Here is a 14,495-nt window from a genome sequence, read left to right as displayed (position 1 = left end):
AGGCTGCATTTCACACCAACAACAAAGTGAAACAACAAAGAAATGCATCTGGGTTTTTAAAGTCCATTTAGGCCTTGGCTCATTTTGTTTTCTGTTCCCAAAGCCTCCTTCCCCAGGTCTCCAGCTCTGCCCTGCAAGTGGCACCATCTGTATTTTCTTGTTTGAGTGCTGCCAGAGGGAGGAGTGGCACCGTGGCTGTGCCAGGACCTGATCACCACCCCGACCCTTTCCTCTCCTCAGTTGTGGCACCCTTGGTTTCTCAAGCCATCCAAAAACTTCCCAGGCTGAGGAGCTCCAAGCTGACTTTCTGTGTCCTTTGTTTGCTCCAGGAGGGCAAGGAGGAGGACGCAGAGCCAGCACTGGGGCACACACACCCCAGCAAACCCGCCGAAACCCGGGAGAAATGGAAACTTTTTAAAAATTCATGAAAACCAAGGAATACAAAGCCGAATTAGGAGAGCCGGTAGTGCTGGGCTGAATCTGTTTGGTGTTGATACTGTGCAGAATTAAGTCAGACTGGTCTTTCTTGTGGCCAGAGGGTAGGAAAAGGGCTCCCAGTGGAGAGGACCCAGGCCGGTGCTGGCGATGCTGAGCGGGGATTGATAACCCGGCGCGGGGGGCCACGGCTCCGGCGGATGCTGCTCCGGGCCCAAAAGCTGCATTTATCCCAGCGATAGCAGCCGAGCCAGAGCTGCAGGCCTTGGGGGCAAAAAAGGCTTAAAAACCCATCCTTCATTCATCAGGCAGCTGAGACAGAGAGGGGGAGGAGGGGGAGACAAAAATGATGGAGAACGAATTAAGGATTGGAGGAGACGTGGAGGGGGAGCTGCTGTGCCCCGGACAAGGGGCTCAGCCCAGCCCTGACCCTTGCCCACAAAGCCAGGAACGGGCAGGAACCTGGGTGGGGGGTGCTCAGGAGGGCATCAGGGCATGAATCCCACCTGAGGTGTCACTTGCTAATCCCCAAATAATACCCCCCTCCAGTCCTGAGCCACCCACTGCAGATGCTGGTGGGTGGGAGGCAGCAATGGGTGCTGAGGGTCCCCTTTCCAGCATTCCCCTCTGGTGCCCTGGCAGTTCTGGGGGGCCACTGGGAATTTTGCAGGCAGGAGAAGGCTCATCAGTCACTTCTTAAGAGCAAATAACACAATGTGACAGCGAGGGGCTGTGAGGGGCTGCATTGAGGGAAACCCACCATGCACAGAGGATGTGCCCAGCAGTGTGGGCAGGGACCTGCCAGAGCAGGGATCAGTGTGGGCAGGCAGCACAGAGGGAACAGGGGGCTGGAGATGTCCATGCCCAAAAACTTCCACCTGCTGTGGGAGATTTCTGCTCTGCCCCCAGCTCCTTGGGACATGCAGGCAGCTCAGCATGGAAAACTTTCCAAAGGACTTGGTTTGGTTGCGTGCTGGAAGAAAACCAAGTTTTAAAACCTTGAACAGTTGATGAACCAGTTCATGTTTCCCAGCCAGCCCCAGTTCTGCACTCATCGACTGCAGGGCCAGAAGGAACCATGACATGAATCAAATTTGACATTTTACCCAGCCTGGGCCAAGGAAACTCACCCAGAACCTTCTCCAGCAGCCCCACAGCTCCTGACAGCAGCGTGGTGGCTGGGAGAGCATCTGTCAGCTCTGTGGCAACAGACGAGGCCATGGGCACAGCAATTCACTGCCCACACCCTCAATGTGGGGACACCCAGGGCAGGTCAGAGCAGATGTCAAATCCCCTCTCCACTCACCTTTATGGACACCTAAAGTGCATTTGGGAACGTGCCCTCTGTGGGTGCTGGCAATGAGCTGTTTGCACCCCATGGGGGTCACCTGATGGCCACAATGGTCACCCAGGCCAGAAGCAGAAGTGCCACCACCCAACATCTCCTTGTTGAGGAAGGAGTCTCCTGCCACATTACTCAGTGGGGTCCAAAGCGCCAGGATTGCACTGTGGAAATAATTCAAATTAGGCATGCGTGTAATTACCGATATTTTATCCAAACAGGAGGAGCTGGAACATCCCTGGGTATCTGGGGAATCATCTCACGAGATGCAAAGCAGGAAACGCTGTGGTGGATGGGGGGGACAGGCTGCTGTGAACCCTGCCCAGGGCCGCCTGGTGGGACAAGGGGACAGTAAATGTCCTGAGGGCATGGCACCAGTGTGGGCCTCCCAGCCAAGCTCCTCCTCTGCCACCCCTTCCATGATATATCGTGGTGGGACAACCATCCAGAGAGCAGATATCTATTTCCAAGCATCCTAAATGTTTGGAATGGCAAGCTCTTGTCCCATCCTGCTCATTTGCCAGCTCTTTCCAAGCAGCAGGGAGGCTGCATCCCTGCTGGTGATGCCAGAGCCTTCCTCGTGGTGGAGGATGAGGCTGTGGCAGTTCCCAGATGTGGGATCTGGCAGAGGGAGAAATTGTGTCCAGTGATCCCCAGGCACTGGAAACCACCAGGAGAGGTGTGGATTGAAACCAGCCAAACTCCTCCAGGCCAGCCCTGCTCTGGCTCAGCTCTGAGCAAGTTTTCAATGCCCTGGGTTTAGTTTTTTGTTGTGTTTTTTTTTTTGCTTGGAACAAGCTCAATGCGCCAAGTTTTGCATGATTTTCTGCCTCCAGCTCCAGACTTTCCAGAAACTCAACCTCTAGGCTTGTGCCAGACGCCTGCTGCTGGCTCCTGGCGCTGCCAAAACTGCCCTGGAGGCTGCTCAGGAGTCGCCAGCTCCAAGGCCAGGCACGAGCCTTACCCGGGCTCAGGGGACAAGGTGGGGATGGAGCCCGGGGCCAGGGCTCATCCTGGTGCTGCTGGGAGCGTGTCAGAGCAGGCTCCTGCAGTAAAGGGGAAATTTGCAGGGAGCTCCTGTGAAATGAAAGCAGCCTCTGGAGCAACCTTTCCTCAGGAATTACGCTGCTGATGAATCTCTCCTGAAGTCACTGGTGATAAATGAAGCGATGAAGGGACTGACCTGCCTGTGGGGCTGGGGTTTTGTGGAGGTGGGCAGGGAGAGATGTTCCCCCTCCACCACCACCATTTGAGCTCTTTACAGACCTGACACCTCCTAAATCTGTGTCACCAGAGCAGCCCTGGGTGGCTCCTGCAGTGGGGATTGTGCTGGGAGAAGGCCACCGGTGACCACCCAGGCTCCTGTTCCCTGTTCAGTCCTGTTCCCTGTTCCAGTCCCCTGTTCAGAGGGGACTGTGGAAACTGGGGAGAGGGTGTGGGGGCCAAAGTGACCTCGTGCAGCCGGGGGCTGGGGCAGAGGGCCGGGGGTGCTGCTGCTCTCAGCTGCGTTTGGTGGTCCCCGCGTGTACCAGGGGCTAATGCGTGTGAAAAGCAGATTTATTTTTGCCTACGTTTCATATTCTTCACGCTCCACGGCGGGAGACAAAGGATCAGCTCTTCAATGGAGTCCTAAGAATAAACCTTAAACCTCATCAAATCCAATCCGGCAATAAAAATTGCCCGAACAAAAGGCCAGGGACGGAGGGTGGCGGCGGGGCCGTTTCCCCACGATAACAAGTTTTCACAAGACTGTTTATCCGCACAATTTGGAACGACACTTAAAATCTCTAATCCCAATAGGCATGAAAGTGCTTGTCCCGAGCAAGCAGGTGGATTGTCCCGGAGCGGCCGCGTTGCCAACGCTGCTCGGTGGCCGCGGCGGTGCCCGTGGGGGTCACGGGGAATGTGCTGAGACGGGGCAGCTGCAGCCTGAATGCCTCCCTTCAACCTCAAAGCCCCGGCCCCTCTCCCCCGCACCCCTCTGCATCCCACCCCCTATTCAAGGCGGTTTTAAAAGGCAGCAAAATGGTTACAAGGTTTAAGGCAGAGGCGAGCAAAATGCTGCACAAAGGGAGGACAAAGGCGTGCGGCGGCCGGTCCCTAATCCAGCATCGCCCATGGCAATGCAGCCCGGAGCGGGGCTGCGCGGATTAAACCCACTGCCAACGCCGGGGTTTAGCGGCAGGGCTGGGGGGTGCCGAGGGCTGTCCCCCCTTCCCGGCCCGCCAGAGCCCTCCGGGGCATCCGTCCCTGCAGGGGCAGGCGCAGGAGGTGGGGTGAAGGCAATTCACCCTGTCCCTCATCCCGGGGAGCAGCGCCAGGGCTGGTGTGGCTCCTGTGGAGGAGGTGGAGTGTTGGGAGCTGATTGATGCTGGGCTCAGCAGAGATGCTGAGGGTGGAGCAAGAGCCTCCGTGTCCCCAGTGGCATCTTCAGCCCAAAGAAACCCTTTATTCCTCCTGTCCTTAGACAAAATTCCAGAAAGTGTTCATAGCAAATGACAGCTCCTAAGTTGCCCAGCCTGAGGCCTTCCAAGGCTGTGCCATGAGTCACTGGACCAGCTGCTTTTCCTTGATGGCTGCTGCCTCCAAGCTCCCAGCTCAGCTCCGTGGCAGGAGCAGGTGCCCACATTCCCAATATAAAGCTCTGTACAGGGGGAATCTCCCTTCTGGGGCAGGGATGGGGTGAGCCACAACCCCCATATAAAACCCCCATATAAAACCAGCAGTCTTATAACCACCAGGACTGACCTGGTGGTTTAGGTTTAGGTGATTTAGGGGGTTTAGGTTACCTCAGGACTGGTAACTGAGGATGCCCACACCTCTTTGTCCCACACACCCCAAATTCCTGGTGGCATCCAGGACAGTCTTGGCTCTTGGCACATGCTGCTCATCCTCAATTTTTGGAAAACTCCTTCCTCTGGGCCTGATATTCCCTCAGCACCCAGAAAAGGAGCTGTCTCCCTATAGCATTAGTTTTTTCCCCTGTCTAAAGTTGATCTTGAAATTAAGGCAGCTATTTTGACAGTCTCTGCATTATGAGCCTGGCTCAGCAGAGGGCTGCTAATCCCTTTAGCACTCCAGAACTATCACCCAGACAGCAACAGGACTCTGGATCAACCCAAACTGACATCCCCTTCACACGTGGAAGAGAGGAGAGAAGCAGGGCAGGGTCCTCTCTGGGGAGCAGGGGGGTGGGACCCCGTGGGTGTCGGGGATGTGTCACGGTGGCAGTGACAAGTCCCGGCGGCTCAGGGTGAATAAATGTCAGCACAATGCCACCGAGCTGCGTCTGTGGGTGACAACGGTGACACCCCTGCCTGGCACCCCTGCCCTGCTTCCCACGCCCACCATGCCCAGGCTGCTGTTGGGGCACGGTTTGGTTGCAGGGAGAATTGCTGGGCTTGGGCTGGGAGATGCCCCGGGGGCTCCTGAGGTCGGTGGGACACCCCAGGGGAAGGACATTAGAGGACAGGTGAGGGGTGGGTGTGCTGCATGCCCCTCCTCAGGGCTCAGGTGTGCTGCAGCCCTTGCTGGATGCTCTGAGGCTCCTGCTTGCTGAAAAGAGGCTTTTAATTACTGTCAGTGCCCAAGTCCTGCAGCAAACTGCTCTTTCCTCTCCCCAAAGATGGGCCAGGGGCAGGTCAGGGCTTAGGGCCATTTTCAGGCACAGATTTGTGATCCAAAGTGAAGGACACAAATCCCAGGAGTACAACATGCACAGTGCAGCTGGTTTTTAACCAACAGGGCACGGGGACAGCGATTCAATCCCTGCCCAGAGCTGCCCAAGGCATTTCTGGTAAGGAAATCCTCAGAGAGAAAATCTCTTCTCTCCACAGTTATGGCCACTGGAGCAGTGTTTGGACACACTCAGTTGGTGCAAGTCCACCCTTTCCTTCCTTAATCTGCCTTTAGAACGTCTATGAAACCACAGCAAAAGCAACTCCCTATTTGGCCAGGTCGAGTATTTTTTCCTCCCCAAATTCCTGGCAAAAAGGAGGCACTTGAATAAAGTTGAAAAAAATAAACACAAGACAGTGAGGTTGTGCTTTAAATTAGCATTAATTTACAAAGCCCAGACAGACCCGCTAAGCAAACTGTGCCCATTAATATATTAACAACAGATTTTCCCTACTGCTCCTTTGGGTCCAGAGCCTGAACAGGGGCTGGTGATTAAGGCTTTTTTAATTCTAAGAGCCTCAATGACCGAGCTGGACCCGCGTGTGCCCACGGCTGGGAGGGTGTCAGGGTGACCTCAATAAAGTAGGTGACCACGGCACCTCTAATCCCCTCTTTTAATTGATTACTCTCACCCAGCCCCCGAGGCCATGAGAATGGGGGACCCACCCTCTATAGATTAGCACCCTTTAGTTTACAGATCAGCCACTTTTTCAGTCCTTTGCCCTGCAGCAATGCATGAAAATAACACTAATCTCATTAAGGACAGAAGGGAGCCCTTCAAAGTTTATTAATAATGGGAGCAGACAGGGAGAGAGTCAGGCTCTGGGTCAGATTTCAAAGCCAGGGAAGTGGCAGGAGCTTTCCAAGGGCCTGGTTTTGCCAGGCAGGAGGGACTTTGCCACATTTCCAGCTGGGTGTGGAGGTGCTGGTGGTGGCTCTGAGGAGCACTGGGGCTGCTGAGCACCTGGGACCTCCCCAGGTATGGCTGGGAAGGAATGGGCAGTGCCCACCACTGGTTTGGGAGATGCTCCAAGCTCTGCTCCACTGCACAGGACTGTCTTCCCTACAACCCCCAGCTGAAGAATTTCTTGAATGGTGGCAAGATCTCATCACCTTGAAAGAGACCTGGCAAACAAGATCTTAACACCAGGACTCAGAGGCTGACATTAAAAAGGAGAATAATTTCAAGGCCAAAGCAGCATCCTAGCCCTGGTGCTGGTGGAGAGCTGATGGCTGATGGTTGTGAACCTGCAGTAGGGCACAGGCTGCCCATTTCTGCTGTCTGAGAGAAGGATGTCTTGAAGGGCCACTGGCACCTGAAACTGGGCTTATTTCATCTTCCTCTTCCTCACTATGGGATGAGAGAAAAAACACCTTCAGCTCAGAAGTCTGGGGCTCTGTCAGTGCCATGAGCAGGCTGTCAGAGGTTATGAGAGATCACCCAATTTCTCCCAAGCTGCCTGGATCCCTCAGGAAAGCCCATGAATTTTTAAAGCACACTCCATGTGCAGTGTCCCCAGCACTTTTGGGGGATGAGCCCTGATTTACTCCCTGCCTTCAAACAGGAGATGATGACACAAAAGCTTTGGCAGAAGCGGGACCTCGGTGCTGCCACACCTGAACTCCACCTCTGTGATTTCCCAAGCATCCTGAGGGATTGGGGTGTTGGGACCACTGACCAGTCCTGTGGAATGCTGTAAATCCCAGAGGATCTGCAGAGCCCCAGGGAGACACCTCACCTGTGAGAGGGCTGAACCCTGAGCAGGGCATCCCTCCCAACACATGGGGGGATCCCAGGGCTCAGAACTTGGGATGAAACTAAACTGGGATCCTTTTATCACCTGGAAGTGAGGAGAGAAGCAGCTCATGGACCACAGGAGCTGCCCCAAATCCACAGGGTTAAACCACCAATACCCCAACAGGGCTGGATTTTGGGATGGGTCTCTGGGCTGTAACACCAAGGGTTTGAGGGGGGCTCAGCAAAAGGATGAGCTGGATCAAGAGGAGGGAGGGTCCCAGGCTGCAATCCCTCCAGGCCTAACCTAATCACCATCGCTCTGCATTATTACCCTGCCTAACGTGGCATGCTTTTAAATAAAATATGCAAAGATTTCTCAAATTATTTCCCTGGGGCAAGTGCGTTTTCTATCTTTGCTCGTGCATGTTAATCTGAAAAATGCAAATTCCACACACACCCCCATCTGTTGGGGCTCGGCCATTTATTAACTTCTTTTTTTTAATGCAAACTGTTTCTTTCTTTTATATATATATATATATGAAAAAGCAATGAGTTTTGTTATCTCTGCCCCTATTTTATTTCATTTAGAGAAAACAGGTTTTAATGGGTAAAAAAAAAAAGATAATAATAAAATGGCCCCAAGGTGCTACGAATTACAACTCACTCAGCACTGGAGTTTTAATTGGAGATTGGTGTTGGGTAGGATTAGGGCAGCTAGAGGGCTGGGCCTGTTTTAAGAAGAAATGCTGATGTTCAGGGGACAAGATTTGCTTATTTATTTATCCAGGATGACTTTGATATTCAGGTCTGAGCCAACAGCACATCTTGAGAGACTGACAGCTTCCCTGTGGCTGCCTGGACTTTGGTGGCACTTCCTCAGGCTGCAGGGCTGTCCCCGTGCCCATCCTGTCCTGCCAGGGGGTGACAGTCCCAGCCTCCCCAGAGCAGCACGTGGGCAATGCCCTCATCTCTGTTGTTAGGGCTCCTTTGCAAAATCATTAAAAATACCAAGAAAAAAGCAACGACGGACAAAAAAAACCAGGGGAAAGGAGGACCCCAGTGCCGTGTTTTCCCTGACAAGAAGCCGATGTGACAGAGCTCGGCGTGCTGAGCATAATTGGCAGCCTCTGCCCAGGAGAAGCCCATGGACAAACTTGCTCCAGGACGTGAGGATGCCCCGTCCCCGAGCCCGCGGGTCCCCATGGCAGGGGGGGAATGGGGACCGTGCTCCGGCACGGCCGCCGTGGGGAACATCAGCCTTCACCTGAGTAATGAGACAAAACCCAGGGAAAACACACATGAAAAGGAAGGGAAAGAGAAACTCTTAGGAAATAAGATCAAAGTCCTGCCTTCAAAAACGTTGTCCTGCAGCTACGAAGAAATCCAGATCACCCTAATTGCGGCAGCCGCGTGCAGCGCTTGGCACGGTGCTGGAGTGGGGGACGGGCTGGGGGGGACCCAGAGGTCCCAGCACCCAGCTGGGAGGGGCAGGAACACAGTGGGGATATGCTGGCCTTGCTGGTTTTATTTTTGGAGTACTCCTGTCCCTGATCCTGCAGGAGGCCCATGGAGATCAGCAGCGATGTCTGAATGAGAAGTGTGGTGTGGGTCCTCATGTGGAGGAGCAGGGGGAAGCTGCTGGCTTGGGACATATCATACATTGCACTTAATACAATTGTATTAAAGAAAAATGTATTAATATTTATTATATAAATACAGTATTTTATTAATATTGTTCCCACTAGACATTATAAAGAGAAACAATGGATAAACTGATGGCAAACTGCTTGGACACAGGCTGTTGGTTTATGCAGGGCAAATGGTTACAGAAAAGGAGCTGCACTGGAGAAGAAATGTCTCTCTTTTGGAAAAATGCAAAGAAACTCTGGAACTGAGACTCTCCTAGAGCAACCTCTAGAAGATGCAATGGAGCAGAGTCATGGACTGTTGGGGGCCAAGGAAAGCCCAGGTGTGCTGGGTGCTCTGGGCACAGGAGCGTCACTGTCCTGGGCTGGCCCTTGCCAACCCCCATTTATTGCCATGTTCTAGGCACAGAGTGGCTCTGCAGGCAGACACTGCTGCCTTTCATGGGGCTGGGGCAGGGATGGATGAGCCAGCAGCTTTGCCTCCTCTCACCCCTTTTCAGCAGTTGCTCCCAATCCTTCTCTCCACCATAGTCCCACAGCACCCAGATCCTACAGCACCCGGGCAGCTGAGGGGACAAGGGGGGCTGGGAGTCACAGCCTCAACCCAGCCTGACCCCTGTAATGGGTGCAGAGCACCCGGGTCCCCACCAGCACGCAGGGAAGCAGCTGGCTGGCCCTTTAAAGCCTTTTTTTTCCCTCTCTTGTTGAAAGATGTCTGGGAGGGGAGCTGCCAATCTGAAAAATGATCCTTCCTTTTTTCCATTTTCTTCCTTCTCTCCTTCTAGCTCATGCTCATCTGTTCAGGTGAACCGCAGGCACATTCATTAAATCTCTGTCTTTGACACCTCAGCTGCTTTGGAGCCCTGGGCTGCTCTCTCTCTTTTCTTTCCATGTTTTTTTCCTGTTCCCCATCTCCGAGCCCGCCTGATCAGCACACTAAGGCAGCGAGAGTGAGCTGCAGAATCGTTAACGAAGCACAACTCTGCTGGTGAGGTGCTGAGTGGCCGGTTTTGGGGAGGATGCTGGGAGCACCCACCGTCCCTGCTCGTGGACAGGGAGCACCAGGGCACTGGGAGGTGCCACTGCTGGCACTGGGGTGGCACGGAGGGACATGAGCATCGTGACAGCACAGCCTGCACCCAGCCAGCGCCCCAGGGCTGTGGCCGGCAGCCAAGGGATTGGCTCGCTTCACTCGTCCTCAGTCCCACTAAATCCCCTGTTACTCCATGCAGGAATGCCTTCCCTGCTCCCCAGCCCCCTGGATTCCCCAAATCTTCCCAGGGCTCACCCTCATGCACCCATTCCTTGCCTGTCCCATAAGTCCCATTCTGACAGGGAGGCACCTATGGCTCATCTTGCCACAGATTTGCTGCTTGGCCAAGAGGGACAGAGTCCTTCTCCAGCAGCTGCCTCTGGATCAGCTTCTGATGCTGAGTGGGGCTGGAGGAAAGAGATAACCCGCCCAGCAGCCGCCAGGAAGGATTTGGCCTCGGCTGTGCTGGCCCCTGGCCGGGTACCTGCTGGCTGCTCCCAGCCCTGGAAGCCCCAGCACTGAGCAGTGAAGGGAGTGGGGGATGAGATGCTCTCCATGGCCTCTGCCCGTGGGTTCAGGACAAAGGGACAGGAGCAGAAAGGATCCCTTTGGTAGAGGCAGAGCCCTGGAAATGAGGAGGAGGGCAGAAGGACTCGGGCTGGACCCAGCACCTCAGGAAAGCACGTGTCCAAATCCCAGCTCTGTCTGGGATGGAGTGTGTGCACCCAGGGAGGGCAGTGTGTCCTGCAGGAAGGGACAGCCTGGTGTGGAGCAGTGAGTGGCTCCAGGAGGCTCAGCAGGACTGGGACTGTAAAGCTGTGAATTCCTGCAGAGTTTTGTTAGCGGGATCGGCGCACAGCCTGGTGCCCTGCTCCGAATTAATTATCCGCTGACACGATTTCGCTTCTTTCCCTTTGTGTTATTTTAATTAACAGAGATCTCCTCCAAGCAAGCCAGCTGTCATGTAAATTGTAAAACTGTCAGCATGTACAGGAACTTAACAGGGACTGGAAGAAAGCCTTGCACAAAGGGATGTGCTACTTTCCCTTTTTGGTTTTCCTTCTCCTTTTTTTTAAATCTGGCATATTTGTAAAGTTAAAAAAAAGTGTGAAGATTAGGGTGGGGCAACAGATGAAGAAAGCCCAGATTTTACTTTAGATCCATTTCTTGAGGCAGAGGTGCAAGACAGAGGTGCTCTTAAGTACTTTGGATCAGGATTGTTTCCTTGCACATCCCTGTAGCCTGGACATTCCTCCCAGTTCCCCTCCCCTCCATCCACACAGGCTGCAGGTGGAATGAAACCTACCATAGGAAGGAGCTAGCACTAAGCTGGGCAAAAGGAGACATCCGTGGCTTTGATATAATTAATCTGGTCTCTGTCCATTGCAGATTTCACCCGCATTCATCCTGAGCTTGATGAACCCCTGTGTGCTGACAGCCAGCTGCAGGGCTGGCTCCAGCTCTACTCCTGCATCACCTAGGCTTGAGACTTTTAACTGTGAGCTGAAATCAGCCAGTTCTTCCCAAGATCAGACTCTGCAAACAAGCAAAATCGTGTTAATGGGCCCCATATGTCTTTGGTTAAAAGCTGCTCCAGCAGCAAGAGCAGCAGATGCAGAGTGGAGCCCGCGGAGCCGGAGGTACGGCAGGAGTTCATGCGAGGATACTCCGTGGACATCCCATCTCCCCTGAACGCCAGCAGAAGCCTGTGGTAACCCTGCAGCAATCAATTAATAAATGTTTAGGCAAGTCAATGAAGGTTAGCAAGGCCCCAGCTCCACGGGAAGCTCAGGGAGGACAGTGGGAAGTGGAGATGCAGCAGGACACTGAGGGTGAGATGTGCCAGGGCAGCCAGGGGTCTCTGCACTTGGTGGGACCTCACAAGGCTGTGGGGCAGGAGGGATGCTCACCAAACCTGCAGAGGCACCCCCATTTTTGTAAGAAATTATATGCTTTTCTCACTGCCTAATTTTTGGGAGAAGATCAGCAGCCTGGGAAGGGCCTGGATTTTCTACAGTGCGATTTTTAGTGCATATTTCATCCTTATAATCTCCAGATCTGGGCTATGTCTGGATGAGGACTGAGCTACTTAATTCCATTTCTTCCTTTCCTCACCACAAATGGGTTTTGTTCCCCTTTAAGAACAAAGCAAAAAGATTCCAAACCACATTCTGGTAAAGAAGGATGGATTTTCTTTCCCAGCAGCAGCCAGGGATAAAAGCCTGGAGACAGCTGAGCAAGCTACAGCATCACAGCCCAAATGCTGAGCTTATCCGAGGAGCACAGCCGGGCTGTGAGGGCTCCAGCCTGAGCTGAGGGTTCCACAATGAGGCCAGGGGCTGGGATATGCCAGTCGCATATGGAGGTTCCCTCTCAGCCCCGTTTGCATGCCAGGCATGCTGCTTGTCCACTGAAACAAATGACCTTGAGCTGTGCTGCGGGTCAATAAAATAATTTGCTAACTGATCCATCTTCTGTGGCAAACAGATGAATCAACTCCAGCTCCCTGGGCTGTTTTATGTACGGATGGGAGAGCCGTGAAGTTAAAATAACGTGTGTGGCCACATCCATCTCCGTGCAATGAAAGGATGGCTCTGAGTGAATAAAGTTGTGCATTTCTAGATGGGGAAAAACCATCTCTGCATGTCCTGGCACTCGGTGAGGTGGGTGCTGCTCCCCAGGGCAATGTGGCCCAGGCCACACTCTCCCTTAGTGGAGCATTGTGTCCCCTTGTTCCTGCTTTCCACACATCTCCTCAAGCAGCTTTGCTGCCCTGATGTGTTCCTGATGGCCCCTCCTGGGCTTCAGCTCCCAGACAACCCTTGGCCATCCTGTCCTTGCTGCCACCTCATTTCTCCACAAGGAATGGAGACCAAAGACTCCAGTTCCAACAAAGGGGACTCACAGCTGGGAGCTGGAGTACAGTGGGAGGCACACTTGGGTTTTACCGGTCTCCAATGCAGCTAAGCACTGAAAGCAATTAAGAAATGACCATTTCTATCCTGGCAACACAACCTGCAGAGGGTAGGCAGGAGCTGGAGCCACCGGGGCTGGTGCGCACGGCCGGGCTGCATCTGTCGGAGAGCGCGGCAAACTGGGGCATCAGAGGGAGCAGAAAGGCCCCGAGGCAGGCTGTGCTCACTGAGCCCCTAATCACAGCGAGGTGATTAATGCCCTTCTGCTCCCGTGCGCCGCTGCTCCGCTCCGTGCTCCCCTCGCTCAGCCCTGCTGCCTCGGCAGGTCCCACACCGGCGGGCACCAGGCACTTGGCTGTGCAGGGACGGTGCTCAGCTCTCCTGGTGCTGAAAGCAGGGATGGAAAAGGGCAGGGCACAGCAAAACCAAGGGTTCATCTTTGGCCATGATAGTCTGTGAATTAATGTCTGGTTTTGGGAGAGGGTTTTTATCACCTTTTCTTCCAGAGCTTCACAGCACTGTGTCTGTCAAGGGCCAGCATATTTCAGGAATCCCAGGGCTGAGACTCAGACCCGGTTCCTGCCTCATGCAGCCTTGGACAGGCTGGAACTGGCCCATATCCACCTCTTTGTGGATCAATCTGCTGAGTGCTTTGCTGTTGGTTTTAGGCTGGTGCAATGAAAGCAGAGTCTGGCAGCAGGAGACAGCCCAGATTTAAGCTCGGGACCTCCCCAGGGAGTGTCATCCCAGGTTTCAGTGCTGAGGCAGAGGTTGCTGGGGTTAAAAATTCCCTGTGCCCTGCTGCTCCAAATGCTTATCTTCCAAATTCTTTATTAAAATTGCTGGTACAAACACGATTTTGTAGGAGGTTCCTGCAGTCCCTTCAAGCAGGAGGAGGGTACTGGTGAGTTCCTCATGCCAGACACAAACCTGGTGCCCAAACTCCTCCTCTGACAGCTGGAGCACAGAGCTGGAAGCAGAAAGGTGGAGTCCTGGAGCCCAGCACTTGCTGATCTCAACACTGCATTCTGCTGCAGGATGGGGGATGCAGGTGGAATGTGTCCCTGTCTACTGTCCCATAGTGGGGTGGGTTACCTGGCCATGCTCCTCTAGCTTCTCCCCACAGGTTAACAGGGTTGGGCACAGCTCAGCCAGGTTAGGCACAGTTCAGCCAGGTTAGGCACAGTTCAGCCAGGTTAGGAACAGCTCAGCAGCAGCAAATGTCAGTGAGCAGGAACAAGCAGCCGTGCTCATTCCCAGGAGGAGAGAGGTCACGGTTTGCCTGTCCCAGAGGTTAACAAACCCTGCACAGCCACCCTAAGGGCACAGGAGCTGCTTTAGCTGAACACCAGAGATAAAAGAGCTGCTCAGAGGAGTCAGAAAAATGGGGTCCCTTCCACAGGGCCACAGGAAACACCTCATGGCCCAGCAGCGTCACACCGTGCTCCTCTTCCTTGGCCACGTACCGGGCAAAGCTCGCTGCGCGCCGGGATCGCTGCAGGGCACTTCCTGCGAGCCATTAAAGCACGCTGGGTAATTAATACCTTCCATGCATGAGGAAAAATGAAAGGCAGGTGGGAGGAGGAGGGGAGCAGGGAGGAGGCAACTCCATTTTGAAGGCTGTCGGGGTGGTTTTCCCTTGGTGAGTTGTTATAATTTGGAGGCTCCTTCACGCTGCAGCGTTCACACCTCTCAGACATTATTCACA

This window comes from Agelaius tricolor, unplaced genomic scaffold (assembly GCF_023055355.1).
Source record: "Agelaius tricolor isolate 1412-34295 unplaced genomic scaffold, bAgeTri1.0.p SCAF_36, whole genome shotgun sequence".
NCBI lineage: Eukaryota > Metazoa > Chordata > Aves > Passeriformes > Icteridae > Agelaius > Agelaius tricolor.
This window is presented reverse-complemented; position numbering follows the sequence as displayed.